Raw genomic sequence first — 10,480 nt, 5'->3', positions numbered from 1 at the left:
CTCTCCCAACCCAGGGAATAAGAAGAGAAAAAAAGTCCTGAAAACAAAACCCCGACAACAACCTTAAAGTAGGAGAGATTGGTTGGAAGGCTTTTAATCCCTTAATCCCTCTCAGATGGGCCTTGAGACGCTAATGATTTTCCTAATTATTCCCTCCGATTTTCCCATCGCTCTGTAAGGACCTTCAAGAGGAGCGAAATTCCGAGTGAGCGGGTGTGGGATGAATGGCAGGCCCACCTCCCCCACATCGGGCCCAGAGTCCAGGCGGCTGGAGAGGTGGGGGAAGGGCCAAGAGTGCCCCCAGCTGGGCGCTTGGGCTTCTCTGCCACTGACACCCGTGTGCAGGGTGGGCCTGGGACAATGGGGCGGTCGGGGGCTGCCTGAGAGGGCCAGGTGTGGGGCTGGGGTCCCCTCAGTGTGAATGGCCCATTATCCTGCCTTGAGGATGGGAGTTGAGGGTCTCTTTGTGTCCCCCAGGAAAGGCCTCTCTGGCGATAATCACCCTGGGAGGGAGGTGGAGGTGGTGAGGAGGATCTTTAAAGGGGGCCAAACCTCCCCAGAGAACAGTTGGCCATTCAGGCCTCCAGCCCCTCTCTTGTCTCTAGCAGCCTGGGATTCAGTGGCCCATCTCTGGGGGGTGGGGCGAGGGCTAGGCCAACACACATGACCAAGCTTGGGCTCAGGTCCCCTCCCCATCAGTGTGGCCTGCCCGACTGAGCCCAGGGGTGGCTTCTCCAGGAAACCGCCCCAGCCTCCCTCTCAACCCCCACCTAACATTGGGTACCCTGGGGCTTTGTCTCATTTCCCCTGAGACACTGAGTTCCTCTGGGGGCCAGACCTGTCTGGGAGCAGACAGTGACCTTTGACCCAGCCATGTCCTCTTTAATGAAACACGGGGATTCTCATTCCACTCCTACAAATTCCCGATGGGATGAAGGCATTAGCCCCGTTTCACAGATGACAAACTGAGCACTTAGCAGACTTGTCTAAGGTTGCACATCCAGTTAGGGACGAATTAAATTAGAGCTGGATCCTTCTTTTTTGTTTGTTTGTTCGTTTGTTTGTTTTTTGAAAGCCCTGATACTGTACCAGGTACAAGGCTTTTGTACATGCTGTCCCTCTGACCGAAATGCTTACCTCCCAAACAACCCAAGGGCCGATTCTGCGCCTCCCTTGGTCTTTGCTTGAATCACATCCTTCATGGAAGGCGATGTCTGGGATTTGCTTCAAAATTACACGGGAAGTGGGGGAAAAGGAGGTGGGAGTGCAGATGAAACAAGATTGGCAGATGTTGAAGCTAGACGAGGGATGGGGGGCTCATTATACTATTCTGTTTATTTTATATCTATTTTTAAATTTCCACAAGAAAAAGTGGAACAAAACCTGGTTTTCCCTAAGCACCTTATTTTATTTTATTTTTGAGGCAGAGTCTCACTGTCACATAGGCTGTAGTGCAGTGGTGCAATCTCGGCTCGCTGCAGCCTCTGCCTCCTGCATTCAAGCGACTCTTGTGCCTCAGCCTCTTGAGTAGCTGGGGTTACAGGTGCCCACCACCATGCCCAGCTGATTTTTGTATTTTTACAAAAAATTTTCATCATGTTTTACCATGTTGGCCAGGCTGGAGGCACCTTACTTTAAATTGCAATTCACCATCCCCAGCCCAGCCTTGCCTTGTACCCTTTCCTTGTTTTTCTCCAGATCATTTATTACGGTCCGGCACTCTATAAGTATTTTACCTGTTTGTTTTGATTCTTGCCAGTGGGCTACACTAGGTTAAAGGTCATGAGGTCAGAGGTCTTGGGGTTCATTTGTGCAGGCCGGTTGGCCAGTGCCCTAGCAAGAAGAGCAGCACCTGGCTGGGATGCCCTCAATCCTGTGAGTGAAAGCCTGGGTGATGCGGTGTCCAGAGGCTCTTGGCCCAGTTGCCAAGGAAAGGGATGGCCTGTCAGCTGTGTTTTGGGCCTGTGGGATCCTTTGGCACCTGCAGCCACAGCCGGAGGGTTCCTTCCCAGCACTCCCAGCCTGGGATAAGCCCCTAAGTGTCCCATTATGTACCATTCACTCTGACTTTGTCGGCCCCATCCACAGCCACTGCGTCTTTTTGTCAGAGGGGCCTGGGAGGGCGAAGGGCTATTTCCACAAGGCCTCTTTATTCCCAGCTGGAGTAGTAATGAGAAGTCCCTTTCCCATACTAGTACATCTTGCCGGGTCCCTCCCATTTAATAACCATAATGAAGGCCACCATTTATGAGTCCTCTCCTACACCAAACACTTTACATACATTATTTCATTTAATTCCCCTGACAGCTCTGGGAAATAGCTACTATTTATATCCCCATTTTTCAGATGAGAAAGCTAAAACTGAGAGACTATAGTTTCTTTCTCTTCAGCTCAGCTGCACAGGCAAGGGAAGGGCAGGGATGCAACGATGTACCAGTAGGGACAACTGAGGTTCGGAGAGGGGACGTGGCCTGGGGAAGAGCACACTGCAGATTAGCAACGGGGCAGCAAGATCCCCTTCACTGTGTGCAGGGAAGGGCAAGCGGAAGCCCTCAGTTCTCCAGGTGATGTCTCGCTCCTGTCCCCCAGCTGCAGTAGGGGAGTAGCCATCACTGTCCCACCCCTCACGGGCAGGTGCTTCAGTGACTTGCTCAATGTGCACACAACTAGTGAGAATCCAGGTGCTCTGTTCACGATGCCAACTGGGGGATGGCAGATGGGAAGGGAATCATCCTGAGAGGCTCCTGAAGGATGAGGGTAAGTGTGGGCCACCATGAATGGGCCCAGCTGGCCCAGCAGGAGGCAGGGGTAGAGTGATGAAAGGGGAAGACCAAGAGAAGGGACTGAAATGCCACTGGTTCCTCTCTCTCTCTCTCTCTTTTTGTCTTTTTGAGATGGAGTTTTGCTCTTGTTGCCCAGGCTGGAGTGCGGTGGCGTTGTCTAGGCTCACTGCAACCTCCACCTTCCAGGTTCAAGTGATTCTCCTGCCTCAGCCTCCTGAGTAGCTGGGATTACCAGCGCCTGACACCATGCCTGGTTAATTTTTGTATTTTCAGTAGAGACAGGGTTTCACCATGTTGGCCAGGCTGGTCTTGAACTCCTGACCTCAGGTGATTCGCCCACCTCGGCCTCTCAAAGTGTTGGGATAACAGGCATGAGCCACTGTGCCGAGCCAGAGGTTCTCTTATGCTCTGGCCTTTGGGGTTAAACACTGTCCTTCCAGGCTAAAAAAAAAAAAAAAAAAAAGTAATAATATTTTAAATTAAATTTGTTTCTCAATAAATAATTTCTTCACATGTAATAAAACTTTTAAGGTGCAGTGGCCAGGCGCGGTGGCTCATGCCTGCGACAGAGCAACAGAGCGAGACTCCGTCTCAAACAACAACAACAACAACAAAACAACAACAACAATACCAAAACTTTTAAGGTGCAAAAGAGTATACTATACAGTAGGAGGTCTGCTGTCCGCTGCGTCTCTGCTCCCATTTCTCATCCCAGAGACAGCCCACGCGCCTGGTTCCTGGTTGTCCTCCCAGAGCTACCGTCTCAGGCCTTCTGTTTATAAAGGTGAATGCCCACCCCTCTGTTTGTGTCCTGAAAAAGTAGTGAGCACCCTCTCAGCCTGGCTCTGGGTTGCCAGAGATAACTGACCCTCAACTCTGAGGGGAGCCCAGGGATGGCGGGGAAAGGAAGACCCCGCAGTACCACCATGTGGGTGGAAGTTCACTGGTGACAGTGAGCAGAAGGGATGGCTTCCCAAGGAGAGGGAACAGCAAGTGCAAAGCCTCAGTGGTGCGACACCACTGTGCATCCAGGTTCACAGGGTGCTTTCTGTATGTATGTATGTATGTATGTATTTATTTATTGTGACAGAGTCTTGCTCTGTTGTCCAGGCTGAAGTGCAGTGGCCAGATCAGCTCACTGTACCCTCTGCCCCTGGGCTCAAGCGATCCTCCCACCTCAGCCTCCCGAGCAGCTGGGATTACAGCCCTAAGCCACCATGCCCGGCTAATATTTTTTTGTTTGGTTTTTGAGATGGAGTCTTGCTCTGTCACCCAGGCTGGAGTGCAGTGGTGCGATCTCGGTTCACTGCAAGCTCCACCTCCTGGGTTTACGCCATTCTCCCGCCTCAGTCTCGCAAATAGCTGGGACTACAGGCGCCCCCACACCGTGCCCAGCTAATTTTTCTGTATTTTTAGTAGAGATGGGTTTTCACCATGTTAGCCAGGATGGTCTTGATCTCCTGGCCTTGTGATCCATCCGCCTCGGCCTCCCAAAGTGCTGGGATTATAGGCCTGAGCCACCACGCCCGGCCCATGCCTGGCTAATTTTTAAAACTTTTTTTTGTAGAGATAGGGTTTCTCCATGTTGCCCAGGCTGGTCTTGAACTCCTGGGCCCCAGTGATCCTCCTGCCTCAGACTCTCAAAGTGCTGAGATTACAAGCGTGAGCCACCACACCCGGGCCCACGGGTGCTTTTTGCACGAGAGGCAAAAGAGCAGCCTGCACAAACTAGGTGAGTCTGGACTCCCATAGCCAGAGGTCTTTGGGCTGCAAGCTGCACACTCTTGACCTCCAGCCTGTAGACTCTCAGAGTCTAGAGAGGGTTTCACCATCTGACCCATCCCAGGAAGAAGGAAGGGACTGAAAAGGGCCACCCCTGGTCTTTGGGACCCTTGACATCTACTTAGTTGTGGGAGCGTATCTCCTCCTCAGTCTTTTTTTTTTTTTTTTTTTTTTTTTGAGATGGAATCTCGCTCTTGACCCCTAGGCTGGAGTGCAATGGCGTGATCTTGGCTCACAACAACCTCCGCCTTCTGGGTTCAAGCTATTCTCCTACCTCAGCCTCCTGAGTAGCTGGGATTACAGGCGCCTGTCACCACGCTCAGCTGATTTTTGTATTTTCGGTAGAGACAGGGTTTCACCATGTTGGCCAGGCTGGTCTTGAACTCTTGACCTCAGGTGATCTGCCTGCCTTGGCCTCCCAAAGTGCTGGGATTACAGGTGTGAGCCACTGCGCCCGGCCCTTCTCAGTCTTTACTGTATGGTTGTGAGGGTTAAGTCAGTTTGTCAAGTGCTCAGTACAGTGCCTGACACAGACTACATTTTCAGTTGTACTCTGTGTGGGATATAATAAATTCCTCTTCAAAGGTTTTAGCCTGTTAACTTCCTTTAAAATTCAAGAGGGAGAAAATTGTTAAGTATAATGAGTTCTGAGTCCCTCTCCAAAGAATCAATGTATCAGTATGTTCAGCTCCCCTTTTCTTTGTTCTCCATTTTATTTATTTATATTTATTTATTTATTTGAGTCAGAGTTTTGCTCTTGTTGCCCAGGCTGGAGTGCAATGGCGCCATCTCGGCTCACCACAATCTCTGCCTCCTGGGTTCAAGCAATTCTCCTGCCTCAGCCTCCCGAGTAGCTGGGATTACAGGCATGCGCCACCACACCTGGCTAGTTTTGTATATTTAATAGAGACGGGGTTTCTCCGTGTTGATCAGGCTGGTCTGGAACTCCCAATCTCAGGTGATCCTCCCACCTTGGCCTCCCAAAGTGCTGGGACTACAGGCATGAGCCACTGCACCCGGCCTTGTTCTCCATTTTAAAGTTTAACTTCCTCATTCTTTATGTCTTCTTGCCTCTAGTCTCAGTAAACAACTCCCTCCTAGCCGCTATCACCTGCTCTGTCCTTAGTCATCTTTAGTCACCTGCTCTGTAACCGTCCTTCCCACCAAAACTACTCACCCCACCACTCCAGCTCGTACCTGCGCTCTCTTTAAAATAGACAATCAGAATTAGTTTAGACTATGCGGCCCAACCCTAGCCAACAGGGAAAAGATATAGCAGTAGGGACTAGCTGCATTAGGAATAAGACCCCCTTCTCCTCCCTTGTCTGGTGTGCTCTCGTCATTGCTCCATCCGCGAGACGCACCCTGCTATAGAAGTAAATTGCCTTGTTGAGAAAACATTTGCCTGAGTGCTATTTTCACTTTGTGGCACCGAGCATTTACTTCCAACATCTGCTATAATTATTCCAAGGACACCTCTCTTTCCCGTACCATCATCCCCTGTCTCAGTGTCCTCTCTCTGTGGGGATCTAAGCACCCTCTTTGCTCACTCCCGGCTCCCAGAAGTCTTCTCCAGGCCTCCCATGACTCCGTTAGGCTGCAGGCTTCATCTTGGTTTTCCAGGGAGGGCGTTAAGGGAAGGACTGGCCAGAGCATGTGAGCATGTGTGCTGAGCGCTCAAAGTGAAGAAAAAGACTTCCCCTCCTGGCCCTTCAGCTCCGCCTCTTCTCTTCCACCTCCCTTAAAAAAACGCCCGACTCATTACAGAGCCCCAGCAGCCAGGCCCCGGCGGAAGCCCTGGTGAAGCAGCAATTAGATCATTAGCACCAGCCCCAACCCACCTGCTTGGAGCCCCTCAAACACCATTTAATAATAATCCCTTAATCTCCCTCAGATGGTGGGGCTGGCTCTAGGGCTTTTGCCCTACACAGCCCCTTTCCTTCTCTCTCTTTCCCCAATTAAGGGGTTCTCTTGGTAGAGAGCCCCTTTCCCAGCTAAAGGCCTCTCTGTCCCAGGAGGAGCAAGATCTGTTGCTCTGTCTCTTTCTCCATGGGCAGTGGCCCCAGATATCTGTGCTGGTCTACCTGGAGGCTCCCCTGCAGGCAGAGCTGAAATTCCCGCAATGTGCCTCCTGGCCTGGGGACAATTGCTAAGATGCCTGAAGACTCTTTGTCTTCCCCCTTGGTCTCCTCTTCTCCTGGTTTCTTTGTGTTATCTGGGAAGCATCTCCCACTGGCCCTTTTACAATGACTTCTATTTCCCTGTCAGCCCACTCGGGCCACCCTGTCTGGGCCAGTGGACTCTTTGGCATCTCCTTCTAGGAGCCACTGGGTTCTGTCACAGGTGGAATTGAGGCCAGAGCCTTGGCAGAATGTCTCCTGGTGACAGCCCTATTTTGACCTCCAGCTGACCTCAGTAGGGCTCAGCCTTTCCCTCCCACCACCCCCCCAGGCTCGCTCAGGACCCTGGCACCCTCAGCCACATAGGGGCTGGCAGAACATGGGGTCGGTCTGTATCCCTGGAGCTTCGAGCAGGGCAGAGGCAGGGGGAGGGACAAGATGACCCAGCATGTGGCCCTGTCTGAAGCTGAGCCTGGATGAACCTCTTTCCTGGGAAAGTTCTGTCACTAATTGACTTGCAAATGCCTTGTTTGTCCCCAGATTCATAATTAGTGCTAAGTATTTCTACGGCCCCATCCTGGAGGGGCTTTTTTTGGGGGCAGCCTGTTCCTCTCCCCTTCTCTGAGGTTGGCTGGTCTGGGGGTGGGCAGAGCCGGGCACCGGTGCCCAGCTGCCGTCCAGCGTTCCCACGGCTCTGGTGCCAGCGTGTGAAAGGCGAGGTGTGGGGGGCGCGGGGGCTGGGGCTCCCCGCCATCCTTCAGCCGGGACCACGGCCAAACCCCGAGGCTCCAGGAAACGACAGAGCTGGGGAGCGGGCTGTGGCAGCGGGTGGGGGCTGGCTGGCACCCCCAGGAAGGAGAGCCCAGCCGGTGCCGGGGGCTGGCATCAGCCGAGCCTCCGGCACGATGAATGGGCCAACAAGGGGCCTCTCTTCCCCACAGCTTCTCCACAAAGGCCTTGGCTGCGCCACTGGATGTGGGGGGCCAGGGGCCACCCGAGGAAGAGGAGAGGCTGTTCTCAGAGACCCCTCCACCTCTGGCCTCTGCACTCCTAGGAAGGGGCTGGGGGCCCAGGGGCTAGAGTTTAGGCCTAGCTTCTACTTGGACCTGCTGATTGAGGGAGCAACTGGTTTAACCTCTCTGGGTCTCAGTTTCCCCCACTGGATCAACCCTGGCATCTTTCCCAGCCAGGATGGTCTCCTCTTGGTTGCGGCCCACCCAAGTTCCCCCAGTAGCCTTCTCTGGCACTGCACTGGCAATTCTCAGCCCTCTGCAGGCCCTACCTTGGCTGAGACCCAACTGGACCTCCCCTCAGGGTATATCAGGCCCTTGTTCAAGGCATGGCTCTCCAACCCCTAGTGCCCCTCCTCTCCCCTCAGGTAGGAAGAGCTGTTCAGTGTCTGCCAGGAAGCAGTGGGAAGGGTCTAAGCTGTGGCTGCCTGCCATACAGTCAGACAGGCCAGGGCCTTGCCACTTGCAAACTGTGTGATGTGGGTGAGTCTCTCAGCTTCTCTAGGCCTCCTCTGCAAAAGGCCTCACAAGGTTATCGCTGGGATCCAGTGAGACTGAGTGGAAGGCGTTCTGTGCGGGACTCGGCAGGGAGTGGCTGCTCAGTCGCTGCTCCTTTCCTCTTCTTCCCCAGCCTCCCTCTCAAAGCTTTCTGTGAGTTTGCCTGTGTTTTCCTGTGGCTGAGATGTCCTTTCGTGGTCCACCCCCATCTTTTTTACCTGGCTCTCTCACAGCCTCTCTATATTCCCTATTTCATCTCCAGTTCCTTTCCCAGAACTAGCCATTTTTTTTGGTAAGTCCTTCCTGAAGTCTAACCTTCTATTGCAGGTTGTCTCTCCGTGGGCCTGGACTCTTCCCAGGCTGCCCTGCAGCTGGAGCCCAGAGCGAAGGGGAGGAGGTGGGCTCTATGGTAACCCTGAGAAGAGAATGCCCTCTCTCCTCATCTGCATACAGACGGGCTCATTTGCATACAGACAGGCCTCATCTGCATATGCTCAGTGGGACTCTGAGAGCACATTCCAAAGTGTCCTGCCTGGTCCTCCCACCCCAGTCCTGACATCTCTGTCCAGGGAGGGGCCCTTCCCCGCCCCTTCTGCCCCTGTCTGGGTCTGGGTCATTCTGTTTCCAAAAGGCAGCCCACCCTCTGGGGCCCTCTCCTGCTTGCTTTTCTTTCCTGTGCTCAGAGGAGTCCTTTCCACCCACCTCCTCCTGCCTGCCCCAGCTCCCCCACTGGGAGCCTCCCCTCCAAGCCAGAGGCCAGGAGAGGAGACAGAGGGCTGGCCACAGTGGCTGGCTGCCTCTCCCTGCTTAGGCCCCCCAACACTATGGTAAGGGAACCATGAAGACTGATGCTCAGGTTGTGGGGTACAAACAAAAGCGGGGGAGCGGCGGGCAGACCTGGGAAGCTTCTTCCATATGGATCGGATCGACCCCAAGCCAGATCCTGCCTCCATTCACCCCACCTCCCCAGGGCCACAGTGGGTCCTGGCAAGGCTAGGAGATGGGAGGGCCCCGAAATGAGGGCTGGAAACTCAGAAGCACTGATGAGCTCCCAGGCGTGGTGAGAATGAGCTCAGCCCCTTAGATACGCCAGACGGTGATGCAAAGGAAACTACCTCCGCCTCCCAGCAGCATCCCTCAGTCCCAGTCAGCCCTCCAAGTCCCAGTTCTAGGGCTCCTGGACATATAGGTCAGGGGGAGCCTGAGATTCTTCTCCTGATGGGCCCCCACCATGCTGAAGACCCTGGACATAGCCCTTCTCTTCTCTGGCCTCAGTTTCCTCTATAAAATGAGGAACTGGGCTAAACCAGGTGGCTCATTATGTTAGCCCTCCTCCTGCAAATAGTGCCCAGGCGCCTGGCCAGCATTCTGCATGCAATTTTAGTATTTGCAAGCATCCCCTGAGGTCCAGATTGACCTCGGGCTAGAAGTCCTGGTCTAGAAGAGCTAAAAAGGCTGCAGTCAGTGTTTAAATGGAAAGGAGGAATTTATACACATGTGCTTGGGTGTCTATGGAGTATCCCGAGAAGGACATAGGTACCAGTTGTTGCCTCTTGGGAGAGGAGGTGGGTGGCTGGGGACACGGGCAGGAAGGAGATGTAATTTCCCTTTTATGCTGTTAGAATTGTGTCATGTGTGTTATCTTAAGCTTTTTCATTTAGAAAATTTCCAGGATTCATAGTTCCATGGAGGGATTATGGAAGGGAGGGAGGATTTTCTGGAAGGTGATGGAGAGCTTAAATGGTGCTGCCAGTCTGGGCTCTGCTAACATCATCCAGCAAGGCTCTTTAGAGACGAGAAGGGGCCTGTCTTTTAGGGGAGCATGTTGGATACAGATGTGTTATGGAGAAAATGGGGTCAAGAGCACAGTCCTAGTTTTTTGCTATGGCTTTTCTGCCCCCTCAAGTTCCCCCTCAGGCCTTGTTATTGTTGGGAAGTCCTACCTGCTGTCTAATCTGAATCCCTCTTAATAATCATATTCATTCCCTTATGTTTCCACTGAGGGTGGACAGAGAAGCAGCAGGAATGGAAGACCCTTTTGGGGGAGGGTTGCTCCCTCTATGTGGTCTGTTCAAACCCAGGACGACATTTATGAGAGTCCTTTTGTGGAGGAGACAGAAGGCCACCCAGTAACCTCCTACACAGGCACTCTGGGGGAGCGTCACAACCCTCTCCCATTCTCTTGGTCCCTAGTATGGCACCTAGGTGCTTCCTTGGCTGGAAGCATTAGCCCATGACTTGGACTTGGGACTGACCGGATCATGGATGGAGTTCTGGCCTTGGGGTG

The sequence above is a fragment of the Chlorocebus sabaeus genome, chromosome 20 (assembly GCF_047675955.1).
Source record: "Chlorocebus sabaeus isolate Y175 chromosome 20, mChlSab1.0.hap1, whole genome shotgun sequence".
Classification (NCBI taxonomy): Eukaryota; Metazoa; Chordata; class Mammalia; order Primates; family Cercopithecidae; genus Chlorocebus; species Chlorocebus sabaeus.
Note: the sequence above shows the minus strand (reverse complement) of the source record.